Source organism: Cervus elaphus, chromosome 25 (assembly GCF_910594005.1).
Source record: "Cervus elaphus chromosome 25, mCerEla1.1, whole genome shotgun sequence".
NCBI lineage: Eukaryota > Metazoa > Chordata > Mammalia > Artiodactyla > Cervidae > Cervus > Cervus elaphus.
In genome coordinates, this window is record NC_057839.1 from 50,089,393 (window position 1) to 50,102,332 (window position 12,940).

Sequence of the window (12,940 nt, forward strand, 5' to 3'; positions counted from 1 at the left end):
AATTTCAACCTGAAATTGCTTTACCCTTAAAATAGTGACAACCATTTATAGAGGAAAGAACCCTGGAGTGTCTACTTCAGGGCACATTAGCAGCCAAGATTCCTTGAAAATATGACCTAATCTCCCAGAGTCTCACTCTATTTTTAAAGGAAATAATAACATCTATTTATGTGAGTTGTAATTTTGGAAATCAAAACTGGGAGATGAATATGCAAACTCTTTAAAATCTGTCAAGCTCCTTTCAAGTGCATAGTATTATTGCAATTTAGGACACACATTAATGAAAAAGCACATCAGCTTCTAATGAAAGGCATATTTAATTCAGTGCAGTTTTAATTACATAAATGAAAAGAGGAATCAAAAGGAAATACCCAGAAATGGAAGTGGCAGCATACGTAGTAATTACATATTGACCATGTGCTGGGTTGGTTGTTGAGTATTCTTCCCAACATACTTTCCTACTGGCCTGTTTAATATGCTGGAAACATGGAAACTAAAAGAAATGTGAAGAGTATTGAAACACATACAGATACAGAATTAGAAATATTTCCAAATGAAACATCATCTTATTTTTAATTTAATCAACAGAAAGTAAAGAAAATCTTGTCTTTAGTTAAGCAGCTGGAATCATAGATTACTAAGGTAAAATCATACACAAATGTTACCTTAAAGGAAGACAGAAATAGTTCAATGGTCATAAATTTGGAGATAAAGCAATGAAAACTGGTAAGCCCTTTAACAGCAATCAAATGAAATTAACAGAATAGTAAAAAGTCATACTTTACAACATGGGCTTAAACATATGTTAGATTACTTTAAAAACATGAAATAAATGTGTGACTGTAAATTTAATTTGTTCTCTGTCCAAAAGCAATATAGAAAGTGAAATCTGGCCTATAAAATGAACTGGTTTTTGTTTGTTTGTTTCATTTTTAAACAGTTCCAAATGGGAATTTTGATTCCCCATTTTTTGAACTGCAATTTAGAACAAGACTGTAATAGTTCTTTCTTAGGAAATTCAGACCTTGTTCTCAAAGCCTCACTTTGCAACCAGACTTTGCAAAAACTCAGTTTTTTTGTTTGTTTGTTTCTTAAATTTGCTGTTTTGTTTTCAGATTCATCCTTATTTTGCAATATTGTACCCACAATTTTAAGAACACACTTCCTCTTTCTTGCCCCTGATATGTTTTCAGTCAACCAGAAAATTTTAGAGTTTTCTCTTCCAATAAACACATTTCTTAAGGTAAAGAAAGTACTCCTGTGTGAATCAACTCAGTACTGAAATGTCTGAATGAAGTGTTGTTTGTTGACTGAATATTGATCTGGGGTCAATCTATACATGTTGTTGCTCTACTTTTTTTTTTAAGGGTAATTCATTAAGATAGCTTAAGTGCCTAGATATATATTTGTGTATGCAGATTAATAGCTAAGAGATGTCACAATCAAATAATTAATTTCAACAGCTGTCTATTACAAAAATTGGATTTGATATACACCTTGGTTAAGTAGGTTTATAGGATGAATTGCCTGAAGAGTCAAATGACCTCAGCTTTCCTTCTTTGCCTGTTTAAACAAGAGAAAAATAATTCCATTACTACCTAACAGAATGTTTATTTGTGTGCACTAGTAAAACAAAATAAGGAATCAAATGTATGTCTTTATTAAAAACCATCTTACTAAAAAAGACCAGTTAATGTTTCATACTAGGTAAACCCTCCCAACTACACAGCTTAAGCAAAATGTTTGCTTTTAAAGGATGAGATCAAAAAAGCACTAAAAAATTACTAAGTAAATAAAAGAAAAGTGCTAAGATGCTGAATGAGGTAGAACTAAGCTCATGAAAAAATACAATGTATCTTAAAACACATAAATGCAAAATATTTTGATAACTAATATTTGTTATCTTTCATATTGACAGATCCCCACAGGGTAAAAATAAAGTCTTCTCTATCATTGAACACCTGGATTCTAACATTGTGCACATGAGTTTACTGAACCAAACTGATATAAATTTTAATAATTGAGATATCACTTCTTACAATATTTCTTTGATTTCTTTTCTTCTCTGTTCCTTTTTCTATTCTACTTTTTATGCTGACATCTTTATTTCTTGACTCTGATTTGTTTTCATTGTTCAGGCTCAGAAGCATACCCTGTGAAGGGTCATGGATTTTACTTTCTCTTAAAACATACACGTATTCCTTTGGAGGATTAAATAGTGTTGCCCATATAAAGTGTGGTCATCTAAAATAAAAACATGTTTTTCTAAACTAGTCCTCCAGACTAACTATGATTTTTAAATTTTTCATCCCAATAGATTTTATTACTTTACTTAAATTCTTGTAATTATTTTGTAATAGTGTGCTTACTTGCTAAATATAAGTAATAATTTGGAAGAATATTTGAAATTGTGAATATTCTGGAAAATTCAGAATTCCAACCATAGCTTATAGCAGTGAAGTTTCAAACAAAATGAGTGATGTAAATTGTACATTACCTTTCTATAGGCAATATCCTGAAATAATAAAATATATTTTCATTGTATTAAGCAGTTTCAGTTACAAAAAAAATTTGCCCAGGAATGTAAGTAATTCTCAACCTTATTTCCTGAAAGTCTTACAGATTTTTAACATCTAAATAATCTGGTAGGTCAGTGCTTAAGCAGTGCTTCTGGCAAGCAGAAGACCCAGGTTCAATCCCTGGGTCAGGAAGATCCCCTGGAGAAGGAAATGGCAGCTCACTCCAGCATTCTTGCTTGGGAATTTCTATGGACAGAGGCACTTGGCAATGTGGTCTCAAAGAGTCAATAGACTTTCCACTTTTTTTTTCTTTTCAATCTTTGGTTACACTGTACTTTCTTTTACTTTCAGTTTAAAAATGATAATTTGTCTTGTTTTTCCTTTTACTAGCTTATTTTACTTGGCTTCCCTTGTGGCTCAGCTGATAAAGAATCCGCCAGCAATACAGAAGACCTGGGTTTGATTCCTGGGTTGGGAAGATACCCTGGAGAAGGGAAAGGCTACCCACTCCAGTATTCTGGCCTGGAAAATTCCATGGACTGTGTATAGTCCATGGGGTTGCAAAGTGTCTGGCAGGATTGAGCGACTTTCATTTTCCTTTACCATGCTTAGTTTGCTTAACATCACATACAAGTCTAATAGGCACAAGAGTATTTTATTTGTATACTTTCCCTCTTGTTAAAAAAAAAAAAAATCTTGAATTCTAGGGTTGGTTAAGTTTTAAGCAAAATATAAAATTTATGTAATGATTTTTCATAGGAGTTAAAAACAAGTTAAATTCCTGCTTGAGAAAATTGCTAATCATCATTAATTGCATCTTCAATCCATTCCATTCATCTTATTTTGTTTAGTGACTGTAACAATTTTTAAGTAATTGTTCAATTCATCAGGGAGGGTTTAGTTGGGACATCATCCAGTTGCTGAAGAAGCTGAAGTAGTTATTTTTTCTTACAGACAACCTCAGGTCCTTTTTTTTAACTGACTAGAAATAAGCTCTGTAAATTTATCTCATTTCCTTTTCCCTTGACTAATGACTAAAGGATGCAAGCAAATAAGTTAGCTGAATAATGAGATTAAGCTATGGAATTTTAATGATGTGTTGCTTTTATTTTAAGGTGAAGAGGATCACAAATGAAATTAAACACAAAATTACATGGATATATATTGAACCCTTTATTCAAGCAACATTCAGTTCTATTTTACTAACAACAGAAGGGCTATAAATTGAAAACAGCACAGTGGGAAATAGGAATGATAATTTAATATATAAAAATAGGAGAACGAATAGCAAGCCTTTCGTAAGTGGCAATAAAATCAAATTACAAGTAATGCCAAAAAAGCAGAAAATTTCAACTTAAAAAAATTTCAGAATATTAATGGTAAATAGAAAGCATATCTAAATTGAAATATAGAAAATAAAATATTAAATGCAGAATAAAAAAGGAATGCTCCTGCTGTGTGCATGCTCTGTCGTGGCTGACGCTTTGCAACCCCACGGGACTCTAGCCCTCCAGGCTCCTTTTTCCATGAGGAATAGATTTTAATAACTCCATTCTCGTTTGAGTTCAAAGCTGTACTATACAGTACTAATGCCTGAAGGCCATCCACTCTGTCACCACATCACCACCACAACTACGCATTAACATTTTCACAGGATTCAGGCACAGGAAATGATTTAGACAAACTTGAAAAGAAGAATACCTTCACATATAGCTTATAGTTATGACTTTAAAAATAAAAACTTGAAAAAATATTGAGATTAAAAATTTATTGACTTGGTTTTAAATCATTTCAGCTATGTGAGAGCATATATAAAAATAGGTTTGTGAGCAACTCTAAAAAACAAGTGAATGTGCAATAATTATGAATGTGTAGTAATAAAAATAATATTCAATTAATAATAGATTGTCACATGTACTTTCATATGTTGATCTCTATTATAGACCACTGAGCTGCTCTGTAATAAAGCTGTATTAAATATTCTATTAAATTGTATTAATATTTTAAATCTATTCCTTATAATTTTTATCCATTAAATTTTTAGAAATCTTTCAAGTAATTACTATTTAATAGATAGTTCATCAAAAATTTTGTTAACCATTAATGTTAAAGGGAACTTTAAGAGATTTTTCAGTAAAGATGGAACATAATAGTTTCAATTAAACCTTACAAAAAAGACCTCTTGAACTAATCATACAAAACAACTACATTTTGTATTTTAAACATCCTTCAAATTTGGAGATTTTATAGCAAAAAATAAAAAATTAGCACAACCTTCACAGTTATACTTCAATAATATAAAGTAAACCACAATTATTTGTGGAGCAATTAGAGCCTACAGTTTTCATTTGATTCGTATAATGCTCTATTTTTTAAGGTAAGTTTCCTTCAACATGATAGTCTCATCACACTTGGTTATTCCCTTTCCCACCTAAAGAAGAAGAAAATGAAATTATATGTGTATGGAAGAAACACAAAGAACAAAGTGATGAGATTTCTGATGAACAAAAATTACTAAAAGTGTAGTGTGTTACCATGATAGGCCCACCTTTTCACCAGAATGGAATGTCCAGAATGGACACCATTTATGTCCACACATTAATGAGAGCAGCAGGGAGAAAGCTGAGATAGAAGTATTATTTGAATGTATTATTCTTTCAACTTTAATTTGGACTCATTGGTTAATTACTTTACTTCTTTCTCAACAATCTCCTGCCCTTGATGTCTTCTCTTTCCTACCCCTCCACATCCCCACCTCTACTAAACAGAAGCAAGGCATCTAATAAGATATCTTCCTAGAAGTGATTATGGCTCTCAAATTGGGCATTTACTAATGCCTAATATTTATGTACAGTAGTGGAGATGGAAGCTCATCACCTACATGCTTCCTATTTGCACAGTTTTGGATTTCTTAATCCAGATAGATTTCATCTTTGTTGGAAGACCTTTTTTTTTTTTTAAATAAATCCCTCATGTTTCTTCACTTCCCAGTATTAACAGCCAATTTGCTTAAGTTAATTTGTACAAACAGAATAGTACATTCCAGAACAGAACAAATAGAAAATAGCTCACTCCCCAGTCATATTCCAGGACAGTAGGTAAAAACCTCTGCCTTTCATTCCTGATGAGGATTCGCTGACATCCCAAGGAAATAATCCTTGAATATAATAATCCCAAGAAATCTGCTTGGGGCTTTGCTGTGACACAGACCCGCTATGTGCACAGTGGGTCTGTGATGCGCCATCAGCCCTGGGACCTGGGAAGCCAGGGGAACTGTACAGCATGAAGTTTAAGCTCTCTGCTCTACTCACAATAATAAACTGTCTAAGTCGATTTGGGCTCATTGTGTCCTTAGTGGCCAAATTTATGGAAGTGTGGCAAGGCAACCTAGCAGCTGCCGCCATGCACAGCTTGCAGACGGCTTGGCTGTCTGACAGTCTCATTTGGACAGCGTGTAGTCCTCATGGTCAGGCTTGTAAGGAAGACAAAAAGTCATTTAAGCCTCTAATGAACCTTTTACACAAGTGTAAAAGAATAACAAAATGTCACCAAAACTTTAGAAAATCCCACAGCACAAAGAAAAGAGAAGAATCTCATTTAATAAATAGAGCATCATTCTCTGGGGGAACAAGAAATAAGTCAGAGAAAAGTAGAGTACTTTAGAATAATGAAATTGTCTTCTAAGAAAGTGGGAAAATGTAGGATATTTTTATAAAATGACTTATTTGAAAAAAAATGATTTCTAATTGTAAAGAGTCAAAGCAAATTTAAAATTTATTATTTGAATAAAACACTCAAGGATTAATCCAGAATGTCTAATAAGGTTCTAACGGAAAACCTAGAAAACGAAGAGAGAAAGGACAGAGAGAGAGAAGAAGAGAGAGGTCAGAAAATGTAGAGATAATGAAATATTAAGCAATGTAGTACTTTTTCACAAAGCTGAGGAAAAATATCAATGACCAGACTGAAAAGACCCCATAAAACATTAAAGTGAAGAAGCTTAATTTCTAGAATTATTATCACAAGATTTTAAAACTACATGGACAAGATCTTCAGTGTAAATACCATATAACCAGATCATTTTTTTTCTACAACTAAATGAAAATGAGGTTCTGAGTAAACTTTTCATAACAGTATTGAGTGTTAAAAGAAAATGTCACAATTTCTAAAATTTTCTGAGAGAAAAATTATTTGGAACATGACATTATATATTTAGTTAAATTATCCGTCAAGACATTTGAAGAAAGCTGTTACTATAAATCATAGGAAAAAAATAGGGAGAAAAAACAACTTGAAAAAGTTAGAGAATATGTAAAGAAAAAGCTCACAAATAAGCACCAGTTTCCAGGTATGCAGACTTATTATATATTAATATATGATTCATATTAATTAACATGTTTCACTCATAAAATAGATTACCTTTCTGGCTAGCCATTGCTGCCTAATTCTAGAAAATTTAATTACCATGGCAACAACAATTTTATGATTTGGCATATAGTTTCTATAGTTCAGGATGTTGGGAAGGACTTGACTGGGTGTGTCTGGCTTTGAGTGTCTTGTGAAGCTTCAGGCAAATGATAGGTGAAAAGTAGGGTACCCGGGGTGATCTGGGCCTGTCTGGTTCCCAGACTTTGTGTTTTTCTCTGTGGTCTCACCATGACCAGTTGGGGTTCCTCAGTGTCTGGTAGCTTCAGGACAACAGAACTGCATACCCAGTGACTCACTGGCTCAAGTGTTACAGCTCACAAAGCAGAAGTCTCTTCACTTTTTCTGACTCAGCCTTAAAAGTCATACATCATCACCCGGACTACAGTCTGTCTATTACAAGATTCAAAAAGCAAGGAACTTGATTTGACCTCTTGTTAGGGATTCAAGAGGAGGGCTTTGGGCATTTCCTCTTGACAGGGGAGAAGTTAGTTCTTGGAAGATAATTTAGAATGGAAATATTGTTGCAATCACCTGTGGGAAAAACTGTCTGCTACATATACATGATATTCTTTTTTTAATAAATTAATTTACAGAGAAGAAAAATATATACTTGGAATTCAAAGATATGATAACAAATATAAAAATCTCATTAGATGATATGGAGAGTAACATTCAGAACACAAGTTGAAAGTAAAGAAAGAAGACCAAGAGATGGAAGGAAGATCAGAGCTAAAGAACAATTAAAGGGAAAAATGATGAGGGCCAGCACAAAAAAATGGAAGAGAGGGCATATCAATAAAAAATTCACCAGAATAAACAGAATGGTATAGGATTGAAGAATGAAAGAGCCTGGTGTGCATCCTGCAATTTTAATAGAAATGTACAAACACAAAAGAACAATACCATGCATTTTCAGAAATCTGGACAGACAGAAGATTCTGCAAGCCCCCAGAGAAACACAGAATCACGGGTCTTATACAAAGGTCAGGCAACAGAAATACTGCAGATTTCTTAACAGTGATACTAGTATGAAGAAGATGATAGAGTGTTGTATTCCATATTGTCAAGAAAAAAGAAGAACTCAGCCTTGATTTCCATGTCCCACAAGAAAGTGCATGTGCATTCAATATTTGGATTTCACATCAAAATCAGAGTGAAAAACAATGAAAAACAAAAAGCATACTAAAGATTGTGATAAAAAAAAAGTCAGAGGCTAACAGCTATTTATATAAGCAAACTTTGAATCTTAAACAGTCCCATTCAAAACATGTAAGAAGGTTCTTTGAAATTGTCTTCAGAAAGATGAAACCTATTTAGCCTTCGCAGCTTGAGAGGAAATTAAGGCAGTGGTGGAAGAGTTTATGATTGAATTTAAGGGGGAAAAATACAGAAAGTAAAGAATTTAGACAATTTATATTTGTGAAGAAAGGAGAAAGTAGAGTAGTATTAAAGACATTGTGTTGGCAAGGAAAATTAACCATTGTGGGACTGGAGGATTAGAACCAAAATCAACTCTGTGTTATTAAGAATCTACATTAATCATATCTACAAGGAAAGGTTGAAAATAAGATTTAAAGTAAGAAAATATTTTTCTCCTAGGTTATTTGGTCTAATTATTAAATTGATATTTAACAGGTTAACAAGAGAAAAACAAATTTAATTTTGGATGTACCAGGGAGTCCTAAAGATATGAGGTTCAAAGAAGTGACTGAAGCAAGCTGCTTTTATACCTTTTAGACGAACAGACAATACTTTTTCAAGAATTGGCAAAAAACAAACGGGCTTGGGCTCTGGGTAGTAAATTAATGAAGAAGTAGCAAGATTTGTTTATAAAGCCTTCTTAGTCCTGAATATATAAAGCTGAGCTGATGACTGTGGAAAACAAAATTGGTTTAGTAGCTGAGTGGTAAGAGATCAGCAAAGGGAGAAAAGAACTTTGATTAGAATGAGAATGAAAAAAACAAAAGGATCAAATTGAAGCACATTTCCCCACACCCCATTAACCCAGCCTCCCAATCCTAGGAATAGATCAGTCCAATAAAATTGGCTCTGCTTCATTTATCTGATGGAAAGTGTTAATCTTCTCTTTGAATAGATATGTTAGACAGTATTTGTTTCATTTGCTTTAATAGAAACAGCATTTTCCCCAATGATTGTATACTTCCCTTACTGGAAGTCAGTGTATCTATTAAGTGTGTGCTCAGTTGCTCAGTCATGTCTGACTCTTTGTGACCCCATGGATGGTAGCCCGCCAGGCTCCTCTGTCCATGGGATTTCCCAGGCAAGAACACTGCAGCAGATTGCTATTTCCTACTTCAGAGGATTTTCCCAACTCAGGGGTCCAATCTGCGTCTCCTGAGTTTCCTGCATTGGCAGACAGATTCTTTACCACTGTGCTGCCTGCGAAGTCCATATCTATTAAGGGAATACCATAATATTTGGAGTTCAACAGAGGCTAACCTGTTTATTACTCACTGGAGTAGTGCTTAGGTACCCATAGTACTGGCTCTGTTACCGTAGAAAGGTTTAAGATTGCCTTTTTCAATTCATGAGTTCCAAAGTTTGGGACTTAAGTCCTCAACACTGAAAACAACTTGGGGTGTTGATATAGAAGCTGATTTTTTTTTTTTTTTTATGATTTCTTGTCCAATTCTACCACTTTTGTAATAGACCTTTATGGACAAAGGAGCTCGTTTGTAATTTAGTTGGTATTTCAGGTAGAGTTTTCTGGTGGCAGAAGAAGCTAAGTATCTGGGTCCAGAGCATCCTGATTACTTAGGTGGGAAACTTTTATATATCTTGCTGCTGTATAATAAAGACATTGTGTGTGTGCTCACTCAGTCCTGTCCAATCTGTGATGCAATGGACTGTAACCTGCCAGTCTTCTCTGTCCATGGGATTTCCCAGGCAAGAATACTGGAGCAGATTGGCATTTCCTCCCACAGGGGATTTTCCCGACCCAGGGATCCAACCTGTGTCTCTTGTGTCTTCTGCATTGGCAGACAGATTGAAAGATAGTGTGATTCAAAAGCAAGGTCAGAAAAGAAACTATAATTTCCTAGACCTGAGAACTCAATGCTACTAGTAATGCTCGTATCCTACTAATTATCTCTACTTTTCATGTACTCCTTTCACTTAGTAAAAGCAGAACAGATTGTGGAATATCTGATACAGGAGGTCTGAAGTTTGGCTTTGGCAACAATAAAGCTTAGTTTTATCATCTGGCTAAGTTTGTGCACATTTTGAGGTCATCTGAGTAGAGTTTGAGGTATTGGACAGTCTAATCAAAGGAGCAGCTGAGAAACCCCAAGTTGTACAAGGTTGACTTGGCATTTGGTGATTTGGCAAACATCTGCGCCATACAAGGTAGTCCTGGGGTCACTTTTCATCTCCTTGGCAGGTTGGAAGATGCCATCTATATAACTAAGCCACAGAGTTTGGTTATAGTGCTGCCCTGATATGTCACCCAGGAAAGGTCCAGTGGTGGGTCTGTTTTCAACATCAAGGAAAAAGTTTTCACCTATTGTCTTTATCAGGGCAAGGAACGGCCTTGAGTATCTGTAGAGGTTTTTCTGAGTCCAGATAACTCACTAGAAAGAGGCAGACTGCTGTTCTTCTAGCCATGGAGAGCATACCCTGTTCCCCATCTTCCATACTTAGTCCACTACGTATTCACATTGGCAGGAATTAAAACTAGTTCAGGTTCTTTGGTACTATAGATGTTGATATCAGAGTGATTATTTAACATGACCAGGAGTCAGTAAACTGACATAAATGGGCATTTGGTTTGCCCCTGACCTGTTGAAAAAAAAATTAATAAGAGCAAGACACAGGTTGAAAGAGAGCCCATAATAGAAGTATAGAGGGGGAATAGATGGAAGCAAGCAACCTCTAGCCAGCTTTCTAATAAATGATTCATTACTGTGGGGGGAAAAAAGTGTTCATTAATAAGAAAAGGTACTTTTGCTTTGTTTTGTTGTATTTATTTTTTGATTTGTGTATGGGGATACTTTAAAGGCAGGGAATAGTTGAAAGTGAAATTTTTTGATCCCTAGATCTAGGGGAAAGTTGTCTGCTTCACAACACCATCTGCTTCTGGAGACTGGGAACTAGATCTGGAAAAGCTAACTTTAAGGTCGCTTGTAGATATTTTCTCCATGTTGTCCTGGTGATGATGACCTGGCTGTATTTCGGTCTGGCTTGTATGAAACCAGGAGGATTTTTCTTGTTATGATGGCAGAGTAAGTGGTTAGCAGTACCCCATAAGGTCCTTCCTAACTGGCTGACAGTGCATGTTTTCCTCTAAAGGCCTTGATGTACACCTAGTTTCCTAACTGAAAGGGATGGCAAAGCTTGTCTATCAGTGGAAATTGTGCCCTTTTCACCTGTTGGCAACATGCTCCAAGTTACTAGTTAGTTCTTGTATTGAGCTAGTCCTAGCGTCAGAATGTTCATGTAAATTCCCACAGTGTTCCCTTAACCCAATAATAGAAGGTTTAGTGATGCCAGTAGGCATAAAAAGGACTTTAGGAAAAATCTGTTAAGAAACTGGACAAATGACAAGAAGCATTACCCCTGACCCTTATAAAGTTTCAAAATGTTCCAAATAGGTGACATGGATTAACCCCTTTGGAAATAATGTTTGGACACCAGATGCCACAGCGTCTAATTGGAATGAGAAATATGTTAAGGGTATATCTGAGAGGCAGAAGGTTGTCCTAAAATACTTGCAGCAATTCCATTATTTTCATGGCAGTAAAGATGAAAAGGTTTGTCAAAATTAGGTAAGCCAGGAGTGAGGGGTATGGATAATTTAATTTTAAGACTTCAAAGGGGATTAATACCTCTGATACTCAGGAAACTGGCTCCACGTGGGAGGAGGGCATTGGAAGTTTAGCAAGGGCAGCAAAATGAAGAATCCATTAGCTGTGGGGAACTCTGCTCAATATTATGTGGCAGCCTGGATAGGAGGGGGGCTTGGGGGAGAATGGATATACATATATGTATAACTGAGTCCCTTGGCTGTCCACCAGAAACTGCCAACAGCATTGTTAATTGGCTATACTCCAATATAAAATAAAAACTTTAAAAAAAAAATTGGCTGCAGTAACCAGTTACTCCTAGAAATTTATGTAACTTATTTCATTCAGGAGAGAGGGATGGAAAAAATTGATCAAGGAGTCTTGGGGTGAGCATATAAATGCCCTGTATCTCAATCTCATGTCCTTCATAGATAACAGTTTTGCACCCATCGAAGTTTAGTTCAGGAGGCTTTATGAACTAGTTCAACTAGTAGTGCCCTTAGATCACTGGAGATCAAACAGAGTTCCACAAACTCAGATGGAAAAAGCGAGCTAGGTATCACAACAAAATATAAAATTATGCTGAAGAGCAGCTATATATCCTTAATAAATGCAGATATATATCTGTATATATATATAATTTTTTTCTTTAAGGGAGTAACGGAATTGTGTGTTAATTTTTGTTATTTTGATGGAACAGAAGGGAAACAAGAATGTAATTTTGGATCTGTTAAATGTGAAATGTCAATGACACATCCTATTGAAGACAGATACATATTTAGAGCTGAAGTTGAGAGGAGAGGATTGAGTTAAATATATACATTTGAAGGTCAGTGTCACATACATTTCATTTAAAGGAAATAAAAGTTGAGTTTTAGAAGGGAACTGAATAGGAACAAAATACACCACCCCAAAATATGCCTCCTTGGCTTATTATTTTAAGCTGATTGTTTTTAAGAAACAGCCGACCTAAGTGAAGCTCCAAAAGCGGAGTACAATTCGCCCCCACTCAGCATATTTAAGAAGCTGGGAAAATTCTGAGGGGCTGCACATGTGCATGCTCACTCAGTTGTGTCCGACTCTTTGCGACCCCATGGACTGTAGCTCGCCAGGTTCCTCTGTCCATGGAATTTTCCAGGCAAGAATGCTGGAATGGGTTGCCATTTCCTATTCCAGGGGATCTTCCCCACC

General features: G+C 35.2%; 1 protein-coding gene across 2 annotated transcripts in view; it reads left to right on the forward strand.

Moving 5' to 3' along the window:
* Nucleotides 1-12,940, forward strand: part of CDH10 (cadherin 10) — a 182,440-nt gene that overhangs the window by 104,898 nt on the left and 64,602 nt on the right. The window lies entirely within an intron of this gene.